Source organism: Saimiri boliviensis, chromosome 8, assembly GCF_048565385.1.
Source record: "Saimiri boliviensis isolate mSaiBol1 chromosome 8, mSaiBol1.pri, whole genome shotgun sequence".
Classification (NCBI taxonomy): Eukaryota; Metazoa; Chordata; class Mammalia; order Primates; family Cebidae; genus Saimiri; species Saimiri boliviensis.
The window spans coordinates 118,271,283-118,297,775 of record NC_133456.1 but is presented as its reverse complement, the minus strand read 5'-3'; positions in this window follow the sequence as shown (position 1 = coordinate 118,297,775).

The following is a 26,493-nucleotide window of genomic DNA, read 5'->3' as shown; positions in this document are numbered from 1 at the left end:
TCCCTCCAGTACAAATGGCTGATGACTTGTGAAAACATGTCACACTCCTAGCCTCAGAGAGTGAACACATGGGCCTTTTCCACAGTGAAGAAGGTAGCAGAGCCCTGATGGTCCCGGCCAAGCCCTGTCCTGGGCTCTCCCCAGGCATCTTGGTCCACTGGCCTGTACCACGTGCCCACAGCCCACATGTCAGCAGAGTCAGAGGCCTGGGCCGGCAGGAAACGCACCACTGGGGCTGAACCATGTGATTTTACGCTCTGAAGAGCTTGCCTGTGGGAACAATACCCTAAAATTGGACTTTTTTTTCTTTTATATTGAAAAACAATAAAATGGACAGTTAAAAATCAATTGGGTGTTTGACCTGAATGTAAATGCAAGAAACCTCAGTTCTGTCCCACGAGAATGGTGCCCTCAGGTTAGGGCGGAAATTGCTTTGTCCTAACATTGTCAACAACGTCCTGTGATAAAATCTCATTCCAATTCTCTAAAGAGACAACGAGTGTTATTAGTTTGTACTCTTCTGTAGGACTGGTCTCAATTTGCTGCTCCCCTTCAGCCTTGATGTTATTCCATTTCACGATTTACAGCTCAGAAGCCAAGAGCACTCTAGAGTCTGCAGTTGATAACTAGGGTAAATAATGAGAGAGCTCGGCTGCTCAAGGCGGTGGGCACCTGAGCCTGCATGCCATCCTGCCGGGTGACTGGGGGCTCCTAACACAGAACCCGAGCTGCCAAGTCTGTAATAATTAGACCTGTCTGTAGGGCATGGAGTGATGAGAGAGACAAGAGAGGGACAAGGGAGAGGAGAGGGAGGAAGAGGAAAAGAGAGGAGGAGAGACACAAAGAGAGGGAGAGGGAGAGTGGGCTCCAGGAGCGGGGACCCTAAAACAGGACTGGAGCTGCTCCATTTATAATAATTAGATCTGCACGTAAGGACATGGAGTGATGAGACAGAAAGAGAGGGAGGGAGACAGGGACGAGAGAGGAGAGGAAAAGCATGGAAGAGGAAGGTAGAAGCAGAGGGAAAGGGAGAGAGAGAGGGGCTGGGGGTCAGGAAGGGAGGGAGAAAATGACACGGCAAAGGAAGAAGAAAGAATGTTCATTTGAAGTTTTCAAATACTCCAACTGACTTGCCCACTCAACATATATTCACTGGCGAATTATGAAACCCACCTACACTCTGATTTGTTTTAGATCACGGTGACAAAAGCGAAGTGATTCCCACATCCACTGAAACACACAGGCACTGGAAAACGTTCGCCAGGTCTCTTTCCCTGAAAGTGACGACGAGCTATATTCGTGAGGTGGATAACTGCTGTGTGCCATGCGTGCTGAGGTGACATTTCTGCAGTCATGTGGGGGTGTCCCCAATGGGATGCCGTTTGTGGGGCTGCCAGGATTAGCCTAGAAATGAATAAGGGGCTGTGGGATTGTAGGGTCAATGCGAGGTCCTCTGTCTCCTTGGAGCTCAGCGTCCAGGTGAGAAAACAAACCCAAGACAGAACAGGTGGGATTCTCCGGTCTGGGCTGGGTGAGCGGAACCCCACACTAAAGCTTCTTCTGGGAGAAAGGAATGGGTTTAGGGGAAGCTGTGTTGGACGAGTGATCCCTGTATGCCCGGGAGACGCAGTGCTGGGGTGTTGTTAGGCTGGCGAAAAAGGGGTTCTCTCCCAGAAGTGTTTCTAGGGGAGGCCACCTCTGTGGGTATAACAATCGTCAAAAGGAACTTTTTCAATAATAGTAGCACACTTCCTAGTCTGATTGTCTACAGACAGAGATCTTCTCTGTGAGGCATGCCAAGGAATGGGCGCACAGGTGAGTGGAGCCTGGGTGCACAGAACTGTAAGATTCACGTGGTTCTTTTCCGAGTTCATCATTTTGTGTTCTTTAAATTGTAGCTAAGAACTTTTTTTTTTTCAAAATACACTTTCTTTAGAAATTGTAGACAAATTTTAAACACAAAAATTTGTACTCTAGGAGGAACATAGATGCTTTTTATTTAGATGTACAGAAGAGTGACCTGTTTCTTAGTGGAGCTGTAAACTGAGGTCTCAATCTTAAATTCTTAGGAAGACAACTAAATTTAGAATTCTTAGGAAGACAGCTAAGTCCTTAACATGTTTAAACTTGAAAAGTAAATTTTCACTGTAAATAAAACAAAAGGGCCGGGCACGGTGGCTCAAGCTTGTAATCCCAGCACTTTGGGAGGCCGAGGCGGGTGGATCACAAGGTCGAGAGATCGAGACCATCCTGGTCAACATGGTGAAACCCCGTCTCTACTAAAAATACAAAAAATTAACTGGGCATGGTGGCGCATGCCTGTAATCCCAGCTACTCAGGAGGCTGAGACAGGAGAATTGCCTGAACCCAGGAGGCGGAGGTTGCGGTGAGCCGAGATTGCACCATTGCACTCCAGCCTGGGTAACAAGAGCGAAACTCCGTCTCAAAAACAACAACAACAACAAAAAAAAAAACAAAGGATCAAAAACACATTAATGAAAAGCAGAACAAGCCACCTCTTTAAAAAAATACAAAAAAAACCCTTGTTTTTACTGCTTTTCTGCACGAGCTGTGTCCTGTGGCTTTGCACACTCAGGCAACAGCACTTGCTCCCTCCTGGAAGCAGTGATGGGTTAGTGATAGATGAGGTGCATTACTTTAGGTACATAATAAGCTTGGGGCCGTTCCATGCAGAGCAGAGCTAGAGAAGTGTAAGGTCATCAGCGCTTCCATTAGGGAGGAAATAGTGTCTAGCTGAAATGACCTTTAACTTCAGTTATCCCTGCAGCCAGGATGGTTAAAGAGGTCATTGACAGAGCCAACATAACGTGCTCCTGTATTCATGGACTCCATCCGCTTCCTGCCCACACGGTGCTTCTGTCTCTTTGCCTCCCACAGGACGGGGACAGAGGAGGCAGCAGGACCCAGACGGCAATGCATCAGGTGCTGACGTCTGAGCAGCGGTGACATCTCCTTTAGAGGGACACTTCCGTTGAATTTTTTTTTTTTTTCAGCAAACTTTGAGTGCTTGTGTTCGTTGGCCTTTTTCTCACCTCTGCTCAGGCTGTATTTATGAAATAGAAGTGATTTGAAGATCGAGAAGGTAGCTGAATGCAGGACCAGGTACGGAGAGCCCCCTTCAAGCCCTCCAGATCCAGCCATGGGTTTATCTGAGGACCCTCATAACTACCGATATTTCAACAGGTTGAAACGAAGCACTGACCCTTTCCGTTCCCAGGAGAGTGGACACGGCAGAAATATGAAATAAGAGCTTTACAGAGGCACCTAACAAACTCTTTGCTCATGGCTGTGGAAGAAGTGAAAGTCCTTCACTCCTTCCTTTAGATTGATGGAAACTTCATGATGAATAGAACTTCAACTGCATGAACAAGATGAAATAATAAAGAAATTAAATAATCACTGACCCGAACACAAGTGACTCAAACCAAAATGTGCCTTGGGGAAACCCTCAGCTCCCGTGCTGGTCTCATATGCAGCAGCAGAAGTAGCAGGTGGAGAATAGAGGGCCGCTGGATGCTGGCATCAGCTCTGGGAGACCCCAGCAGTGCCAGGGAAGGGCTGCACCACGTCCTCCCCGGAGCCTCCTCCCAAGGCCTGTGCTCCTGGTAACAACGGAGAAGTGGGAGGCACTTGGCTATTCAGAAGCCTCAGAATTCAGAGGCAGAAGCTGCTCAGATGAAAAATTGACATTGCCAGTTTTTTTTTTCCTTTTATTGTCTTTTTAAAAATAGCAGTTTTGTTTTTCAGAAAAGTCGAGAGAAGCACGTAGAACGTTCCCATACGAACCCTGCCAGCTCTGCTGTTACTCACATCTCGCCTTAGTGTGGCACGTTTGTTACACTTGGTCAGACCATGATGACACACAATACTGTTCACCGAAGTCCACAGTTCCATGAAGGTTTGCTCCTAGTGTTGTACATTCTATGGGTTTTGGCAAATGGGTGACATGTACCCAACACTGTGGCGTCACACAAAGCCACTTCCCTGCCCTAAAAATCCTCTTTGCTCTGCCTGTTCATCGCTCCTCCCCAACTCATGACCTTTTAAGTTTTGCCTTTTCCAGAACATCCCAGAGTGGGAATTGTGACGTCTGTAGCCTTTTCAGATTGCCTCCTTTCCATTGTGATATGAATTTAAGTTTTTATCTGTGCCTTTCTATGGCTTGATAGCTCATTGTTTTATAAATAAATAACACTCCATCGTCCGGAAGCTCCACGGCTTGTTCATTCACCCACTCGGGGATGTCTTGGTGGCTTCCAAGTTTGGGCAATTATGCATAAAGCTGCTGTATATATGTGTGTGCTGGTTTCTGTGTGGACATACATTTTGAATGTATTTGAGTAAACACCAAGGAGAGTGATGGCTTGATCATGGGGTAAAAGCTTTGCAAAATACAATTTTCAGAAAAAGTTTTTAAAGAAGTTGCCAAATTGTCTCCAAAGTGGTGGCACCATCTTGCATCCTCACTATGGACAGCTGAGAGTTCCCAGTGCTTCACATCCTCATCAGCATTTGGTGTTGTCAATGTTTTGGATTTGGGCCACGCTAATAGGGGTGCAGAGGGATCTCACTGCCATTTCAATTTGCATTTCCCTCAATGACACATGATGTGGAGTACCTTTTTGTATGCCTATATGCCATTTGTATATTTTCTTTGGTACTAGATGTCTGTTCTGATATTTTGTTCATTTTTTAATTGAGTTACTTTGTTTCCCCATTGATGAGTTTTAAGAGTTCTCAGTTATTTATCAACTTTTTTTTAATTTGGGAATATTTTCTCCCAGTCTCTGACTTAATCTGACTAATCCTGTCAGCTGATGGCCATTCTCCTTTTGTTCTCTTACTATTGTCTTTTGCAGAACAAGTTTTTAAATTTTAATAAAGTCTAACACCATTTTTTTTGTGGATTATATTTTTGGTCTTGTATCTGAAAAGTCATTCCCAAATCCGAGGTCACCTAGATTTTCTCTGATGTTATCTGCTAGGAGTTTTATAGTTTTCTGTTTTGCATATAGCTCCGTGATCGACTTTGAGTTAATTTTTGTGAAATCGCCTAAAGTCTGTGTCTAGAATTCATCTTTGCAGGTGGATATCTATGTGTTCCAGCACCGTCAGCTGAAGACATCCTCTGTCCTCCTCTGAACTGCCTTGATCCTTTGTCAAAGTTCAATGGACTATATTTACGTGGGTCTATTTCTGGGCTCCCTGTTCTGCTCCACTGATCTCTGTGCCCCTCTCTTGCTAATGCACCTGTGTGGTTCCCATCGATTCACAGTAAAACTCCATGCTGGGGAGCATCTGTGCTCAGACTTTGCCCTTTCCCTTCAGTATTGTGTTTGTTTTGCTGGGTCTTTTAAATTTATAGATAAACTTTAGAATCAGAATGTATATCAATAAAATAGCTTGCTGAAATTTTAATTGAGATTGCCCCAAATCTATCCATCCATCTGGGAAAAACTGACATCTTGAGAATACTGATTGCTGCCTATTAAAAAATTATGAAGAAGCAAATGTGAGGTTTAGAACTGAAATTCCATGTTTTAGAATTTCAAATTCCCTCCATGAATTCTATACAATTATTTTAAACTTGATTACTTCAGGTTTATTTTGGCTTCTGAAATATATCCAATTAATGTTTGGAGTTAATTCTGAAATCATATGGATTGTACCATCAGTTCTTAGGCACCCATCTATTTTTCTGCAGAGAAAGTTTGAAATATATACAAGAGGAGCTTTTAACAGGAAAATCTATCAAGTGAAACTGATTGTCTAAGAAATACCTTTCATTCTTGGAAAAATATAGCATTGTGTTATATTGAATGAGATTCTGTATTTTCTGTACAGAAGTAAGGTACAGATATTTAACTGTCACAGATAGCATGCCAATGCTAGAGTGTTTTTTTTTTAAATAAATAATCTGCTTTCAAAATAAAGGGCTCCTGATAACAATAATACATTAAAAAAATCTATTTTCTAAGAGACCTGCAAGAAGATTATAACAACAGTTATCTTTTAATGGAAGTAATTTGTGTGTCATCGGAATTGAAAGGTCTGATGCTCTGGATGATTGTGTTAGGTTATGCCATGCTTACTGAGGTCAGCAGCTTGGGGCATGGTGATCATGAAGCTGAGGTCACGACTTAGGACCCATGAGGCCGGGGTGAATACGCTCAGTGCCACCAACATAGTCTCTCTCAAGGCATGATCAGCTGTCTTGCAAGGTTGATGGTCAGAGAAAAACTGTGATCATGCCTGGAGTGGTCCTGACAAACATCCCTGGGCCTTGAGATGGGGATGGCAGGTCAGAGCACAAGTCTTGCGAATTGAAACAGAAACAGAAGCAGCACCTTATGTAGGCAGAATAAAGCACAAATTCTCCAAAGTAAAACTCACATAAACGTGGGAGTCATCATTTTTTCTTATCTTAATATTATTGAATCCTGTTCTTTTTTATTTTTTAAGTATGTCTTTTAGCATATTTTTAAAATTAAATTTTAATTTTTAATTGGCAGATATTAACTTACTATATATTGATGGGACAAGATGTGATGTTTTGGTATGTTTACTTTGTAGAATAATTAAATCAAGTTATTTAGCAAATTCATCACTGCAAATACTTATCTTTTTCTTTGTGGTGAAAACATTTAACATCTATTGTTTTAGTAATTTTGAAATATACAATGTATTATTATTGATCCTATTCACCATTCTGTGCAATCAATCACTAAACCTATTACTCCCAAATAACTGAAACTTTGCACCCTTGGATGAACGTTTCCAGCAGCCCTGGCCCTGGTAACGGGAATTCTACTCTCCACTCTGTGAGTTCCTCTTTTACAGGTTCTTACCATAACTGAGATCAGGCAACATTTGTCTTTCTGTGCTTGGCTTATTTCTCTTCATTTTCTTTGTTTTATTGTCATCGATTTAGTTAATCTGGTGTTTTCAGTCATAGGGTGAGATTCCAGTAAGCATTCATTGCCGTTTAAAAACTGAGCCATTTGCTACATAAAATCAAATGATTAATATGCCTAGAAAGACCAGGCAGAAATCATTCAGTAAAATGTATGGGAGAAGTTTTACTTTTTATTTTCTGTCACATTTAATATAATCATTCTACATTTTTCCTTTTAATGCCACCAAACTGGTGTAATTTTGATGTTATGAACAACAGCAACAACAAAACCCTTTGGGCACACTGGCTCATGCCTGTAGTCCCAGCACTTTGGGAGGCTAAGGTGGGAGGATTGCTTGAGCCCAGGAATTCAAGACCAGTCTGGGAAACATGGTGAAATCTGTCTCTACAAAAAAAGAAAAAAAAAAAAATTAGCCAGGCATGGTGGCTCATGCCTGTAGTCCCAGTTACTTGGGAGGCTGAGGTAGGAGGATCGCTCGAGTCTGGGAGGTTGAGGCTGCAGTAAGCCGTGACTGCGCCACTGCACTCCAGCCCGGCAGACAAAGTGAGATCATGTCTCAAAAAAAAAAAAAAAAAAAAAGCCATATTGCTACACTGTATTTTTAAGGCTTCAGCTGTCCAAGTTTTTAAAGCGTTGCATGTGTAAAAGCCAGACAGTTTTGCAACCTTAACAGTAACAAAAATGAGTGTGATGGTGGACTGGGAATCAGAGAAGAGTGTGGGGGAAAAGAGCGGCCTCCTTTAGGGCTTGCTGCTCCCTTCTGCCAATAACCACGAATGTGCATTGCTCTTGGTGAAGTCAGGGGGAAGCTGGAAATGCACTAGAGTCAAACATCGTTTTTGTCTAAAAAGTCTGAGTTGAAGAGAATGTTGTTGTAGAAACAAAAGAAAAAAAATATATATATATATATATATATATATATATATGATGATGAGCACTGGAAAAACAAAGAGAAATAAAGCACACAGCATGTTTGAATGTGTCACTGGCTGTCCTGTATCCTGAGCACTCACTAGATAGCTGAGATGCCCAAAACATTCCTGAAAGCTTCACATGTCCCACAGGCCATTATTATTTGTGAGCTCACAGGTAAAGTCTATTATTATTATAATTTTGATAGCCATTGAAAACAAAACCATCTTAACATCAAATTAAGACTTTCACCTGATTCGGGCTACCTCCTAAAAATATGTCAAGATGTGTAGGTCTCCAATGCCATCATTAAGCATGCTAACTCAGTTACCAGGCAACACGCTCCTTAATCTCTTCATTCAAACAGAGGCTAGAATGCCAAGTTTTAGTATCTCATGGAGGTTGACTTGGGGAGGATCCCCTGCATCACACAGGGATTTGCTTAGGTCAACAATATGTTTTGATTTTCAACTGAAGGATGTGTTGCTTTAAGTTCTATGACATTTTAAAGCATTCCAGTATTTGGACAGATGCCATTTTAAAATAGATTCACTTGTGCCCCAAGTCATAATACTCTTTGCTTTTTTTATTCATTATCAAGACCAGGTCTGGCTCTGCTTTCCAGGCTGGCGGGCGCGTGGTGATGCAATCATGACTCACTGCAGCCTTGAGTAGCTGGGACTGTGCACGGGCACGCACCACCAGGCTCAGCTGATTTTCTACTTTTTTTTGTAGAGATGGAGTTTTGCCATGTTGCCCAGGCTGGTTTCAAACTCCTGAGCTCAGATGATACTCCTGCCTGGTGCTCCAAAGGGCTGGAATTACAGACAAGAGTCCCCCACATCCCGCTGATATTCTTCTATAGATGGCAAAGTTGAGATTTTCTTAGGGCTTTAGGTGGGAGAAACAGATGCTCCAAATTTGTATTCTTGCTCTGCCACCTTGATATGTCGATTCCTCAAATTTTTTCACCTGTGGTGTTGCAAGAAGAGGAAGTGGGTAGAAAGAACAGGGACATTCTGGTTGGCTGTAGAGGGCTGACTTGTAATGTATGAAGAGCTCATGATACTGTTTAGGGTGTTGTTCATGGCGATGTGACATGAAGCTGTGCTGGGAGGGCTGAGACGGATGAAGGGGCTGAGGACCCCGTTTCGCACAGGCAGGAAGCAGGGACGAAGGCTCTTCTGCCAAGCCAGCAGGTTCTATGGAGAAGGAAGAGTGTTTTGGGGAGGTATAAGAAGAACCCAGTGGGTGAAACTGAGCTGGAGGGAGCAGAGAAGGGAAGGCAGCCGCCTGCAGGGAACAGCAGGACCGAAGTGCCAGCTCTGCAGGCAGGCTGCCAGGGGCAGAGCCAGGCCCGATGTGGGCACTGCCAGCCCGGCTAACAGGGAAACAGCAGCTGCCTCGGCAGAATCCCAGGGGCGTTCTGGAACAGGGACTATCACACCTTCCTTTCCTTTATCACCCCAGGGGACAGCCTGTCACACCAGTGCTGCACCCAGAACACCAGTGTGTTCCCTGTGTGTGAAGGACAGAAACTAACCTTTAATTCAAAGGTGTCTGGATGACTAAGGGTTGGATTTGAGGAGTCGCATCTGGACACGATGGGAATGAGGAGACTCTGGCCTCTGGGCTGAAGTCTACAGTAGGATGAGGCCTTGGGCTGCGGGTGAGTGACACGTGGGAGGTGTGCAGCTCAGTGGCTCCGGAGAGTGAATTGTTGATAGTCAATCAATGCACTGTGGTCCCACGGGAGAGACACCAACCTCAGAGCAGCCCACCCAAGGCAGGGCTCCGGCCTTCTGCTTGCTTCGGCTGACGAGACAAGTGCCCTTGTGGTTTGAACCCAGTGGTGCACAGCGCCCATGCCACGGGGCTTGCCCTTGCCTGCGGCCGGAGTGTGGCCACCTGCAGCCTGATTGATGACCGACAACCTGTGGGCTGGGCCACCTTGTCCCTGCTGACTGCTGGCCAACGTGAACGTGTGTGAGGGGACCGTGCAGACGAGAAAACGCCGCTGCATGGCCAGGAGCAAGATATGTCCAGTGTCAAGGACAGAGCTGTAACGTGGCCTGGGTTGCCTCGTGATCCCCATGCGTATGCTATTTTTTTTTTTTTTTTTTTTGCCGCTTCTTGCGGAGAAATAAATGTGTCATGTTTTCAATTTGTAATGTGGTGAGAAATACTGTTTCTTTTCTTTGATTCCAGAATTTGTTTGGATAAACATGCCTTTGAGGTAGGTGATATGGAAGACTCAGAATCTGAAAACTGTCTCCTGTTCCCCTGGGGCAGAACTCTCACAGGAGCCTTTGTTTGCGGTTTTGCTCCTAGGTTGGGCTCAGCATTTGTGATGTAACAAGCACTTTAATTCTCTTCCAGTCCTTACTGATGATGCGACATTTTTCTACCCATATCTACATGAAGATAAGATCATGATGGTTGAATAAAGTGTGCTGTTTATTGCTGGTATGATCATTTATTGCTGGTGTAACTATAGCTATGACCAGATATCTACAACTAGGTTGGTTGGTTTGTTGCTTGTTTAACTAGATCTAACTCCCCGATTCTGCAAACCCTGACACTGAGCATTGACAACGGGAATTTCACTGGTTTTTCCAACAATCTCCTCCACGTGGGTTCATTTTTCCTCAGCCTCTCCGTTGCCTGTCCTCTGAAAGCTGTCATTCTGGGGTTATTACAGTCATTTTTGAAACAGGGCTCATGTGTTGCTGACATTACCAGCTGTAGCTATCCCTGAAATGTGTAATTTTAGCGGCTCACAGGCTTGCAGTGGCTGACACTGCCCCCACCCTGAGCTGTCAGAGCCGTGGCACGGGGCTCCTTGGAGCAGATGTTCCTGTAAGTCTTCTCCACATGAGCTGTGAAAGCTGCATTGCAAGGGAATGGTGTGCTGGTTGTATTTGTGTGTGTGTGTGTGTGTGTGTGTGTGACTGCTTAAGACAGAAGCATCATGCATACTGGGAGAAAACAGCCTCTCTCGTGAATGCATCCCTTTACTTTAAAAGACATAAAGGTTTTTATTTCTGCTTCTAGCTATGAAGAAATGACTGGTACAAGATGAGTTCCTCCCGTAACAACCAAGAAAATAGAAAAAAAAATAGGGAGTGATTGTTTTCAGACTTCGGACAAAGACAGCCCCGTGCTGCTGTCCACTTGATGGAGGGATTTATTGTAGAAAAAGGAAGCTCATGAGGTGGCTTCTGCATTCATGCTGGTTCTTGGTCTGGGGACAGTTTTCTGCCTCGGGGCAAACTGTGTAGCCCAGTGGAGTGCAGTGATCCCGCAGAGTGGAGGAGGAGGAGGAGGAGGAGGAGGCAGAGCTCAGAGCCCGGCAGCTGAGGGGCTTCCATCTGTGCACTTGGCCCAGAGAACAAGGTGCCACACAGAGCGGGGTGTGAGGGTCCTGGTGGAGCATGAGCAGCAGCAAGGGAAATCTGTTATTTTGAAGGAAAAGTAGTAGAGCCATTTTGGAACATAATTCAGCAGTTTCTTTTCAGCTTAAATATACTTTTACTATATGACTTATTAGTAAATGAAAACAAGAGACATCAAAATGTACATTGACAAAAGACTTGTATTTGGATGCTCATAAAAAAGCTTTATTTAAATAATCAACATTTGCAGAGAAATCCAAAGTCCATCAAACCAACAGAGATGAATAAATCGTGGTTACAGCTACGTCACAGAATACCATTTAGCCAAAAAAAGACACAGACTACTAATCCATACAGCAACATGAGATAGTCTCAACAGCGCATTGCTGAGTGAAAGGACAAGACATAAAAGATTACATATTGTATAATTTATGTGTATGAAGTTTTAAATTTCATACAATGCATCACTATAGTGGTAAAACACAACTAAGTCATTGTGTAGGTCAGGTAGATGTGAGAAATTAACTGTCAAGGAGTAGCAGGAGAATTTGGTGGTGACCGAAACATTTATCCTACAGGACTGTTTTGGTGATGACGAGGCTGGACAGGGTGCCCAAATTAAAGTCATAAACTTGAAGAATTTTGTTAGAATATATCATATCTCAGTAAAGCTGCTATAGAAATGATGTCAGACAAACAGAAGCTGAGAGAAAACACTGCCAGCAGCCCTGCACTGCAAGAAATGTTAAAATAAGTTATTCATGCAGAAGAAAACTTACACCAGATGGAAACTTGTATAACAGAAAGAAATGAAGAGCACCAGGAATTGTAAATACAAGCAGACATATCAAAGACATATTTCTCATTTGTTAAACATTTTAACTGATCTTTGACTCTTTAATAAAAAAATTGTTGAGTTTATAACAGATCTAGGTTTAAAGTGCATGACAGCAAACCAAGAAGCAAATAGTAACAGGGGAGTGGAATCACGGTGTTGACAGGGACCCACACTGGATAAGGTCGGCTGAGATAGTTTACAGCGAATACTGCAAACTCAAGTGCCACCACTGAAAAACAAAGAGGTGTACCTGTTAAGCCATCCTTGGAGGTCAGGTTTAATCTTAAAATCCTTCAACTGATTCCTATGCAAACAGGGAAAAATAAGCAATGGTCACATGAGACAAAAAAGAACCGCAGAGCAAGATAATAGATTTAAACCCAGATATTTTGGGTTGCATCAGATATATAGTAAGCTTACCAATTAGTGCGTGAAATGCTTGGTCAAGAAAACAAACCACCAAAGATTACTCAGAAAAGGAGTATGACTTGTTCTAGACCTATTAAATAAACAAAATCACAAATTACAGTAATCACTAAAATCATTTTCTTAAAAATGTCCCAGTCCCAGTGGCTTTACTGGTGAACACTCACAAATAAATAAAGGATACATAATACCATTTTATATATTCTTTTCCAAAACACAGAAGACTTAAGAAGGAGCCATTTAATGAGGCCAGTGTTACCCTGTTAACAAAAATCGCAAACACATGTAACAATAAAAGCAAACTACATGCCAATATTTTCATGAACATAGATACAATAATCCTTAATAAAAATTTAGATCAGCAAATCCAGCTATATTAAAAATTACCCATTATGAGAAAGTTTATCTTAAGAATGTAATTTTTATTTAACATTTGAAAATTCCTCAATCTACATATTAAATAGACTTTTAAGTAAGAGCTGCATGATTTTCCCAATAGAGTCAAAAAGGGCATTTGAGAAAATCAAAATTTGTTCATGATAAAACCTGCCAACAAACAAGAAAGAGAAGCTTACTTTTTCAATATGATAAGTGACTTCTATGAGTTATTTACAGCTAAAATTTGGCAGAGTTAAATTTCTTGTAAGTTATGGTACAGGGCATGGATGTCATTTCTCACTATTTTGCTTCAGTATAGGATCAAAGTTTCTAGCCCATGCAATATGGCAAGAATAAGGAATAATGATCATAAATATTAAAATTTCTATTTGCATGTCGCTTAGTTGGATATGCAGAAAAAATTTAAAAATGCAATCTACTGGAATTAATATGAATTTAGCAAAGTTTCAGGATATAAATTTATTATACAAACACCAATTGCATTTTCTTATATTAGCAATGAGTAATGAAAAATGCCATTTAGAAAAGCATTCATAGTAGCATAAAAACACTAAATACCTTTAAAACTCCTTAGTAACAGCTAGAGCATATTACACAAAAGACTGGAAAATAAAGCTGAAGGGAAACATAAACAATCTTAAGTATTTGAGTGTTATACAATGTTCATAAGTTGGAAGACCCAGCATTGCTAGGATGTTATTCTCTACCAATGAATCTGCAGGTTTAATGCAATCCAAACAAAAGTCCCAGGATGCTTTATTTTGTGGACATTGACAAGCAGAGTCTATAATTTTATATGGATATTCAAAGCACTCAGAATAGCCACGAGAAGCTTGCATAAAAATAAAAGAATGGGAGGGATTACACTGTCTAATCTCATGACTTAGTATGAATTTATAGTCAATAATAGAGTATATTGTACATATACAGTTAGCAAATTAGACCAATATAGCAAATGGGGAGTCTGAAAATATACCAAGGTTTATTTGCCTGTTTGATTCCCAACCAAATCTCCACCATAATTTATTAGCAAATGGAAGTTCTTACAATCAATTGTTGCTGGAATAAAAGAATATGGATTTTGAAGAAAATTGCCATATAGATAAGTAATTTAAATTGGAATTAAGACATTTAACACTATAAATATTGTAGAAGACAGCATTAAACAATATTTTCACAGCTTTTAGATTGGCACAATTTTTTGAACAAACAGCACAGAAGAAAAGCACGGAACATACAGCAAGAAAGATAAATTTAGCTTCATCACAAGTGAACATTCCTGCTTATCAAAAGAAACTGTAAGAAATGGAAAGAGAAGTCATAAATATGATATATGTATATGTATATATATGTATATATATATAAATAAAATCCCTCAAGATTGAAACTGTATTTAAAAAAAACAAACGAACAAGAAATCCCTTTAATCATAAATTAAAAGATAATCAAATAAGTAGAAAATGGTGAAAAGACTTAATCAGTTACCTCCCATAAGTTGACATATAAATGGCTAACAGACAAAATAAAATTACACAAATAAAATAATAAAAGGTGCTCAACATCATTAATCATCAGAAAATTGCAAATTAAAACCACAATGAGATATTCCCATTTTTATACTACAGTGTGAAACTAAAATGATTAAAAATACTAATAATAAATCTTGGCAAAAATGTAGGTCAACTGGAACTGACAAGCATTTCTATCTGAAGTGTAAATGATACAACTTTGTATCAGACATGATGTTTGTAGATGGAGAACAGATTAGAATGCATGCAATTCTTTTTAAGATTGTTATTTGTATATTTTTAAGTGTACAGGTACAATTTTGCGACAAGCACAGATTGCACAGTGGTGATGTCACGGCATTTATGATATCCACCATCCACATGACATGTACGGTACCCATTAAGTAGTTTCTCTTGGAATTCCCACTGAACCACAAGTATGGCAGTTGGTTGGGAAAGGCTGCCCCTGTGGCTGGATGACGTGGACAGAATCGCACCACGTATCAAAAGCATTAGAACTCCTTCGTTTTACGTTAAAAGTTAATCTAAATTTGGCACTCTACTCCCTGTTTTAAACAAGCTTAATTTTATACAAAATGCTAATATTATGTTTGTGTAATATATATAGACGTGTGTGTGTGTGTGTGTGTCCATCCCATTTATATGGTGTCCTGTGGGCTTCAGGGTCTTCTGAAACTTCATTGCATACAATTTTTGGAGAAACACAGGGGCATTTTTTCACATCTTCCCTGGCCTGCCTCGTTGGCATGGAATGATTCAAGACGGCAGCTTACAGTGCCCTCTCCCCCACATTTTTCTGGAATTTTACATTTTATTAAATCCTACCCTTGAACACTCAGCAAGCGCCCACCTTACCAATGTTTTGCCCACCCTATCCAGAGTTGGCAGGTGGGGAGTGCCATCCAGACCTTGTTTTGTCTGCCCTCCCTGAGCCTCTGCCGCCAGGTGCCTGGTCCAGTGGATACTCATGAGGTCCTCTCCCAGCATGAGGTTGCACGGGCTGCCTCTGCCCACCTGACCTCAGACTAATTGTACAATTAGTGCTGTGATATGAAGTCTCTGAGTGAACACAAGTTCCCTCGTGCCGTGATTAACTCCTGGGCTCCTAGGCAGCAGGCACCAGTCACAAAGTGCAAACTAATTAATGTTGGAGGACGTGAGTGAGGACGAGGGAGGTCACGCCGCTGGCAGCTCACGATGGAGCTGATGGCAACAGAAACCAAAGTTCAGCTGCAGCAGTCGAAATGGAGCCTTTTTTATACTGAAATTTATTATTTTCTCTTATTACTTTCTCTTGACTTTGCATAATTGGAGTTGGGGAGTATAGAAAAGATAGTTTTGTAAGGATGCAGCTCTGAACAGCTTATCTGCTGTATGTTTCAGAATACTTAATAAAAATTAATACCTAATTACATTAATAATTTTAAAAAATAAGTATTTCCTCTGTGGCTGGAGGAATCCTGTGACTGGGATAGTCTGTTTTCGCTGATCTTTGTTAGACAGTCGCAGGAAGCATGGCTGATATGGGCTTGAGGGTTACAAACTGCTGTTCCGGCCCATGTTGCCATCATGGGAAGATTAAAACACACACACACACACACACACACACACACACACACACACGCAGCAAAAGGGAAATAAAATAGCAGTTAAAAATAATGATACTATTCCTGAGGTTTATGGAACTGAGTGAAGAAAAAGACTCTTCTAGAATCAAAAAGTGGTATCTTAAAATTCTATTTAATCCTAACGGAGGCAAATCTGGAAAAAAAAACCTTACTGCTCTTTGATCTTTGTGACTTTTTACTGGTAGAAGTTATTGCTAAGTGAAAAACAAAAACAAAAACAAAAGCAAACCCACCATAGGACACCATCCTCATCATGATGTGCTCTAGAAATTTAAAAATCCATGCGGACACTTTGGAGGAAACCTGCAAGCGGATCTATATCAGCGCTAAATGCTGATGATGTGACATAGCAGCTGGAGGGACTCACAGGACACAGGGACTGCAACGACCCACGCGGTGGTGAGGACCACTGTAGAAAGTGAGGAAGGACCCCATCCCCAGCTCACGTCATCTGAGACCCTGAGCCACACTGGTGGTGATTGGGACGCAGTGTAAGGCTGGCCAGCGAGCCAAACCTTTCAACCCTGCTGTGAGACATCCAGTGATCAAATACTATGTTTTGGATAACATTTGAATAATTGACATCCAAATTAAATCCAGTTTGAGCACTTAATACTCTCATGAAATAGCCAAAGGCATCACTTGAGCAGTTTATAGCACACACACATTAATGTAATCCCTTCTGCAGATCATAAGGCACATTAGTATATTACAGAATCCTGGAACCCCCAGGGTGAAGAAATCTCTCATACCCTCTTAAATCCAAAGTTTCCTGCTTTTTTTTTTTTCAACCCACAGGACCCCATTTCAAGTGGCATTTTAAATGGAAAACATTTTAAGGTATGCTTGTTTATGGTGTGCTTATTTACGGAAAAAAATGTGGCACTTCAAATAGTGCCAAGGAGTGGCAGTGAGTGATCTTCTTCTCGCAATATTCTCAATTAATACTTGTGAGTTGGGTTAAGCTGTACTGAGTTGGAGTCTGTCAAGAATACACTGAATTCTGTAAGGACATTTTAAAAAAGATTATTCATATGAACCTTCCTCGACTCTAACTTTCCCGTGAGAAAGTCTAGTTTGAAAGGTCAGCTGAGTGTTCCCTTCTTGTGATAGAACCCGCGTCTGCAAAGCGGTAATTGGCTGTCCTCGCCTCCCGCGCGCTCCAGGGCAGAGCAGATGGGCCGAAGTGTGTTGTCTTGGGCAGCAATTTGTTTGTAATCTTTAGATTTTATTTGTAATCTTTGGGCCATTGTAACTGCATTAAAAGGCAGCTCAGTGGGTCACAGCCTGATTCAGACATTTGTCTTCTTTACTAACCTTGGGTGGGAAATAAAAGCAGTGCTCTGCTAAATTAAGTTGTAAATGATTCACTGATCCAAAGAGATTATTGTGACAGTCAGACTAAATTTTCCTTCTGGGGAATAAAAGCTAACATTGAACAACTTTCTGATGCAGCGGGAAAACATCCTGTTGCTCCAAGTCCGAAAGTGAAGAGCTGGGACGTGTTTCCAAATTTTAGTGTTGTTACTTCATTGAGCCTATATTTTGATTTATTTTTCTTTTAGCTTTTCCTATTTTTAATAGTCCGATTTGTCTATCTCAATATGCCCTGAAAGCCCATAAAAACACCCTATTTTAGTCAAATCTCCAATTTTCGTCAATATATTAGGGATGCATTTTATTTCTAATTTTAGTTGATTCATTACACATACCTAATATATCAACTAAAATTAGAACAGATGCATGTATATCTATAACATGTATATGAGAATATTGTGTATAGATATAAGTGTATGTATAATTTCTACACTTACATCTATGTTCATAGATATACATATATTAGAATATATAAACACATAGGTATACATGCCTATATTCTAATATATGTATATCTATACAAATGTAGACATACATGCATACATTCTAACCTTATGCGCAGGTATATGTGTGTGTATTCCAATATACTGTCTATAATTCTCTTGTGTTTACGGTAAAAGGTTGGCGCAAACCCAATGTTGTGATTGTCTCGGTTTTTACTTATTTATTTACTTTCCATTCCATGTGCTGAATCTTATTTCCTGCAGCGGCCTGCGCCCAGCTCCGTCAACGCAGCCTGCAAGAAGACACACTCCGGGGTCGGATCATTAGAGGGGCTTTAATCTTTTAGAACAATGTTTCAGTACTGTTTACACCAGGGGCTTTCTTGTACAAACCGTCTTTACACAAGACAAGAATAACATAGGAAGGGACGATTTGTCTCTGATCTCTGCAAAGAAGGAGAGCAAATGGGAACCCTTAGGGGCTTTCGTCTTTTAAACCTACCAGGAGGAGATTAATCAAAGATGCCTATGCTGTCTGATGTACGATCAGTTACACAGCTGTGGTGCCATTGATCAAGTTAGAACGAAATAGCAGCGTCCGGAGCAGCGACGTGGCGGGAGCAGAAACAAGCCTGGGACCCTGCTCTGGGCACAAAGCGACGTCGTGAGGAGTGTGAATATTAAAGGAATGGAATAAACAAGTAAAAACATGATTAAACAATTAAAACTCTAAAAAAGCCATAGTAAGAGAAGTAAAGTAAAATATGGCTTATAGCTATACAGTCATCAAATTTCTGGTGGGATGTATACACATTTTCTCCACAGCTGAAATCTGATTTTTTTCCTGTGGTAAATTGTAGGTACCCAAGCAAGGCTGAACCACTTGGGATTCATTGTGGGCACATAGGTCATGTCTTCTGAGTAGATCTGGTATCTTATGCTTCTCAGAAGTGTGGGAAAGGGTGCATAGGATTTGCGGACACACTCTTTTATGTTTTGATTAAGTTTTTTTATGTCAAAGTCAAGACCGATCCCTTATTCCTGATAAATCACCTAGAGAAATGTGGCAGGCAGCAGGCCATTCTTGGCCCATTCTAAGCACTAAGGAAGGCAGGGATGAAGGTGTGATAGTCAGAGGCAATTTGACAGATAGTGATCATGAATCCCACAGTTCAGGACTCCAAGGAGGGAGAGGAAGGAAAAACAGGGGGAAAATGGACGTCAGGAGATGAGATTCTGGTCTCGCCACCTCTGTGTATCCTGCATGGGAGAGCAGTTGAAAATACATGGTGAAACAATTTTCCTCGTTTCTACATGTCATTAAAAATAAAATTTATTTTTTTTATTTACACTTTCTTTGACACATTTGTTCTAATGTGATACAAAAACCCAACTGGTGAAATTAACAGAATAAGACAGAGAAGGAAGACATTCTTGAAGCTTAGAAAACTAATTCAGGCTAACACATTATTGAACGCATTATGTTCTCCCAATAGTAAATGCTGAGTCACAGAGACAGATGATACCCCATTGCACAACAGAAATTAATACACTTTAAACGAGGCATAATTTTAAATGGTGTCTTTCTATGCTGTCCTTGCAAAACAGAGAAATTAAATGTTTTGTCCATGTGAAAAAAACTGGTACTAATTTTTGTTGGCTTTAGATTTCTAAGTACAGAAACACAAGGAATATCAATACATTAAAAGGCCCAGTGTACTTCCTCATTCTAGAAAAACCAGAGGAAGAACTGTTAAGAATTAGATGACACTATGTTTCGTCACACTTGAGTTTATGAGTAGAGCTGCTAACCTATGCTTCTAAAAAGTGTGGGGAATGCTGCACAGAGTTTGGAGAACACACCTGTTTATGTTTTGATTAAGTTTTTAATGTCAAAGTAGACACTGATCCTTCCATTCCAGACACATCAGGAAAGTGGAAAAATGAAGTCCAAGGATAGCAAAGATTTTCCTATAATTAGAAAAGGCAAAACCAAATCCACATTTGCCAATGCCGTTGTTCTTTATGAGAAGAAATACAAATATCTGGATAACATAGGATATTTCCTTATGATTCTACCAGAAGTAAATTTAACTCCACGTGTTGTTCGGATCAGTCTTGATATTATTGGCATCTTTCTCTGTAGACTGAAAAGAAAGTGAAGACCCAGTGTAATAAGAAATGTAGATTTATTCATCAACCTGTCCCAAGTGTGCCTGATCACTTGTTACTCTGTTTTCTGGCAACATTCTTAGAATGTCAAAGAATTTTAGCATTTGAAATGATCGCTAAATACAAACATCATGCTGAAATTTTCAAATATTGTGAGATTCGTGATTGTCCCATCAGCAGGAATGCCTCAATGATCATAATTATTCTCATCGTCATTGAATTTCCTAGTTATTGCATACCTAATGTGTACTGACAAGCTCACCCTGACCATTTGCCTGGTTTTCTATTAATCTCACAAAACTCTGAAGTTTATGAAGTTTAAAACAATATGCGGACAGAAAGTGGAATGCTGGTAATTTGAGACTGCCTCGCTTTGGTATCTCGATGCAGACTTTTTATTGCGTATATAATTTTACTCTTAGTCCTGGTGAATACTTACCCAGGAGTGAACAATGGGAATTGGAGTAATTCTTAGAGGGCAGTGAGCAGACCTTGCACGTGGTGGACAAGGATGAGTATGGAAATGGCTTCTGATAATGGAGGTGACAATGGAAAACAATTGTCTCTGGTTTTTGTTGTTTTGAAATTTTGTCTAAGAAGTTTTGCAAAAGTCAGAAGGGACATGATTATATGGCAAAAGGGGAAAATTGGCAGATTCAGATTAATTGTGGTAAACCTCAGCTAATTAACTGGAATCCTTGGGCCCTTATTTCATGAGAATATACTCAATACTTTGCCACAACTCCCAAAATACATGAATGTTTGCCATGTATGTATGAGTATGGACATTTTACTGAATACTTCATGGGAAAGTAGAAGCAAAAAATGCCTCGCACAAGACGTGGAGAGTTTGAGCTATTTTCTCTTTAAACATCTCTGCAACTGTCCCCAGAATCACTCCTCAGTTGCCAGTGGCCTGGCTTCTTTCTCTTTAGTGCACACGACATTTGTATTCCAAGTGTTCTCAAGAGAAAGTTAGCCTTGAATATTCAGGGAAAACCCCAAATCCCGTAATGTAGCAGATTCTAAAAAGTCCTATGAGAAAGTATTTTAAGAGTATATATCTTGCTCTGTCATGCCTTGGGGCCTCACCCGTGAATCTGAGGATATTATCAGATATTAATTCATTCAGGAGGACCAGTGGCCTCTGCCGGAGAGTGGGGAGTGAGTTCTGCCTCTCCTAAAAGATTTTCTCCATAGCCTTGGGTCATTTATCACATTTGCTTCTTTTACTTTGTTTTCTGACCTACCCTGGTTCAGAAGCTTGAGCAGCAGGATAAAATCAATTTTTTTCTGTATAGAAAAACAATGACAGTGAGGAACAGAATATCAATCAGATTATCTAATAAAGGGTGGGTCAGGGTAATACCCCAATGCATCACTCTTTGAGTATAAGTTGCATGAATTTGTTAGGTCTGAAAACTACAACTACATCTTAAACAGATCATAACAGAGCCATGAACACTGGACAACAGGCACCACTCACCAGGCATGAGATTCATGAACAGCATTAGCTATACCGACAGGTTTTCTGCTGATAAATTTGCAAAAGAACAGCGTTGGATTAACTAAAGTCAATAAGATTTTTAAAGCTTTTTGCCCCCTCAAATATGAGGTGCAGCTTTCCATGAACACATGTACACCTCAAGGTGAGGTCCTTGCATTTTTCATTATATAAATCATATGTGTTACATTACATATTATTGGAACAATTTCATGCAACCGTATGGCTGGAAATTGCATAAACTCTGGTGTTTTTGTTTATATGATCTATGAGAATGGTACCTCCTGAGGAATATTGCACACAGGAATTCCCAGAGACCTGCAGAGCATTGTCATATGTACATATAACATAAACTTAGTACATTATCATATATATATAATGTCATATATATTTTATATATGTAATACTATGTCTCACCCTCTCTTTCTCTCCTCTCTCTCACGTTGGTGAATATTTGATGTTGTTTAGTTTAACAATGACAGTAATAGAAAACTGTGCCCGTGGTTCACAGGGGACATACATGAATTTTACAAAATGTGACAGTTCTACCATTTCAATCATGAGATTCTATTTTTCAGCTTCCAAAGTAGGATATCCATGGTGCTACCACCATGAGTGATGTGTCGTGAATGTCAAGGAAGATGTGTTACACAAATCATTTTCTACAAATTCTTTTATTGTTATCTAGAAAAAACGCACAAATGCATTTTCTTACGAAAGGCAAGAGGAAACTCAAATTGTAGGAACACTGCTAATGTTAATGAGAGTAATAATAACATAATTAATAACTATCCAGAGACACAGAATAGTGAACTAGATTAGTCTTCAAAATTGAGATAAGTGGGAGCTATTTTCAGTTGGGATACTTAATTATATTTAAGTACAAAACTCTGGAGGATCTATGCTGTTGTATAGGTTAATTAATTTTTGTTCTTTTATTAAAATTGTATTTGAATACATTTTCTCATGGGAAAGAACCCTATAACTGGGGTAAATGCGTCCCAAACCGATCTCCACTGGACTCAGGTGGATTCCGGGGGAACAGTTTTCTAGGATGATCTTTGTATAATTCCCTCCCCATTGGCTTTGACATTCTCTGAGAGATGCTTCTTGAATAAAGGTGCCCAGGGAAATGCAGGTCTTAAACTTGGATTAGCTGGTGCTCAGATATTTAGTTTGTTTACTAAACATTCACACATGATGCCATGAGACTCTTTGGAATTCAATGGTGACATACAATTGAAAGACGGTCACGCGTAGTTTTGATTTATTAAAAGACTAACATTTGATTAGTCAAGACAAGTACGTTGTTCATGAGAATAATGATTCATCTTACCTTACATAACGGGTAGCTGAGGCACGTGCTTCTTCCTTGGAGAATCTATTTCGGTCTTGTGCATTGCATTTTCCAGGGTTCAAATCAAAAGCCACATGAGATCATTCGAAATTGGACTATTTATTTATTTTCAGTTTCCCCCCTTCTAGTTAGGTCAGGTGTTTTCGATCCCACACTCTGCCTGGAAGCATGGCCCCGGCATCTCACCCTCTCTGAGTCCAGCTGATTAAGGGAACACGAGGCTGAGGACACCAGCTGCTGCCCTGATCAACCGCACTCAGACAGAGACAAATCCACGGTTAAAAACATTTCCTCTGAAACGTTGCCTGAGAAGACTTTGTTTTCCACAGTGAACTAATACGCTTTTATAATGTTTATGCTAAAATATGACACATGAAAGATATTTTTCTTTTTTAACTTTTACTGTTACGGAAAGAAGGGCTCCAGTGTCACGTCTTCAAGGAAATTGTCCCAAACTTCTCCAGATACTGCCCATTTACGGTGTCGTGACATGGTTTTGTTTCCTGCAGACCACACAGTTTTTGAAGCCACATTCATCATATAATTATTTAACTTCAATGTAGCCAGCCACAACATAACCGACAAAAGCTCACACATGTGTTTTAAGGACCATTCATTTTCTAGCAGCCAAAAAGCTGTGGAACACAGGCAGAATTTAAAGAAGTAAGCATTTTCAAAGTAATCAATACATCAAGATATACTTTTAGTATTAATAGCTTCCCTGGATTATTTTTCAAATATATAATTCTTACTCTGAAGTTTCATCTGTTTTTCTCTTTGGCTTTATTTTTTTGAGAAAAAGTCATTTCAGAAAGTGATATTTCCTTTTTCCAAAATTATTCCTATATCTCTCTCTATCTATCTATCATCTAATCTATCTTCTCTATCTTATCTATCTTCTATCTCTCTATCTGTCTATCTAATCTATCTTCTCATATATCTATCTATCTTATCTATTATATGTCTTTCTATACATTTGTTCACACATTTATCTATCATCTGTCTATAGCATTAGTAAAACTGTTTACTGAATTTTAAAAGTGGTAGTATTAAAAATAATGATTTCACTCATAGTTTTTTCCAATGGAAATTTTAAAGCACAAACAAACCTTCGATATATATAATTTCATACATTGATCCCTTCAGTTCCATAAGTTTAGAAAAATGAAATTATCTTAAGGTCTGAATTTTACCTTTTAAGGAAATTATTTAAACACATTTATTTATAAGAAGTAAGTATTCATAGATTATTACAGGAAGTGCACTATCTTAATTGTTGATTTTTAAAATTTAATTTTCTCATAAAAATAGGCACCTATTTTTAAAGCAGGTAAAGCTCTAGATATTAATATTGCTTTTAAGCCTCAGTAAATTGTAAGTGTCTGAAAGTACATGGTTATTTTTAACTATTAAGTTTGTGTGGTTAAAAGTTGTCATCTTCCTTAATTGAACTGTTCTTCATATGCTGTTCATATGAGTAACGTGGATTCTTTTGTTAGTGTTTTTGCAGCACACCTTTCCTTATGGTTTTACTGTCAACGTTACCAAGTACTATATTTAAGTTTTGTGCCTTATAATATATAGCATTATTCTTTTCTCATCTGACTCGCTTGATTCTTCACTAGAATACTTAATTCAGCAAAACTTTAAAGTAGATTTTTCCCCAAAATGTTTATTTCATAAAACAAAGCATTTCTCTCTTTCCTACAGTTTTGGGTAATTTTAGTCAAATATGTATTCGATTTTTCTCTCCATTAATTTTTTACTTGTGGATTCTGTCTACCATTTTAGTAAAGATTTTAACATGCACCTCACCACACAGAAGCTAAATATGTTTTTTAGGCTTACAAAGAATACTTTTATTTTTGAATGATGTATTAACAATACAGTTTATCTCAAACTGAAGTTCGTATTTGTAGAACAGCAGGTGTATGTTTTCAAAGGGCTTGTGAAACAAAGGCCAGCTTTTTTTTTTTTTTTTTTTTTTTTTCCTTTTTCGAAAGTGAATGTGGATGCAAACTTCGGCATGAAGAGGAAATGAATGTTGATATCTAATAATCAAAACCATTTGCAGTACTGGAGATTGTTATCTCCTACCACACAGGCCTTAAACCTCTGTCTCTTTGATCATTCTCTCTGAACAGACCCACATTCCTGGTGACTGTCCAACGATATCAGGAATCTGTCAGCACTCTACAGTTTCAGGTTACGAACTACTGTGTCAGAGTTTGGAATTTCACTTATATTCTTAAGATGGTGATACTTTATCTCAACTTACCACCCTCTACCTTTTGCATTTTTTGCCATGCACTGAAACGCCATAGGGCCATTAATATTATTAATTTTGAAGGCCAATATTTAGCCAATTCTCAATTTTATGTAGTTACATAATAATTCTCACTGTTGATTTTTATTCTTTCCTATAATTTTATCTTAAGTCTCTTAGCTTATATTCTTTCTGCCTGAAGAACTACTTTTAATATTTTTCTTAGTGTAGGTTTGCTGGTAAAAAATTATGAGTTTTTTTGTCATTAAATCATTATTTCATTTTCACTTTTGAAAGATATTATGGATTCTGTTTTGGCAATTACTGTCTTTCAGGACTTTGAGAAACCTTTTCATTGTCTTCTTTATTCCAAAATTTTGTTCAGTATTAAGCTTTTAGTTTTAATGATAGCATCTTAAAATTATTTTTTATTATTCCTTTTTTTTCTGGCTGTTGCTTTTTTTATTGCATTTTAGGTTTTGGGGTACATGTGATGAACATGCAAGATCAGTCTATTATACACCCACGTTTCCCTTGCACTGATCATAATGGAGATTGCAGAGCATTGTGCACTGCAGAATCCGTATAGTCCCTTGGTTTTGTAAAGTTGCCAGCTATTTTTTTTTTTTTTTCAAATAGTACACTGCATCATTTACTTGTTTTTCTCCTGGTGTATTATAATTGCATGTATGTTAGATCTTTTTCAAATGTGTGTATGTATCTTGATCATTCCCTTCTTCTTACCCATTCTTTATTTTCTGTTTAACTAAAATGTTTTCTGTTGTTCCAAATTTCATTTCACAAATTGTCTCATCTACTGTTGAATACATTATTACAAGTGACTTTATTTCTGTTATTGCACTTTCAGTCCTAAAATTTCACTTTTATTTCTAAATTCCAAGTCCCTGAAGAAGTTCTCCACATTTTTATCTGTTTTCTTTGTTGTAATTCTCCAAATTGTTGAACAACTTGATTATCACAGTTTCATAGAGCTTTTCAGAATACTTCACTCCAGCAGGTGGCTGTGTAAATGTGGGTCCAGGACCTGTGCTAGTTACAGGGAATGTGGTGGTGAGGGAAGCACAGACATGGTCTTAGTCCTAATAGATGTTCTGATATAGTGACAGAAGGTAACTTGTTCTGTGTACTTTTTATTATACAGATTGTATGAGTAACACCACATTATTAAAACTCAAGTGTCATCTTTACAACACAAAGATAAACCATTACAAATAAAAAATATACAGTAAAAGGTATAAAGTAAAACAGATCAGTTATTGGAATATAATTAGAAATATAAAGATTATTT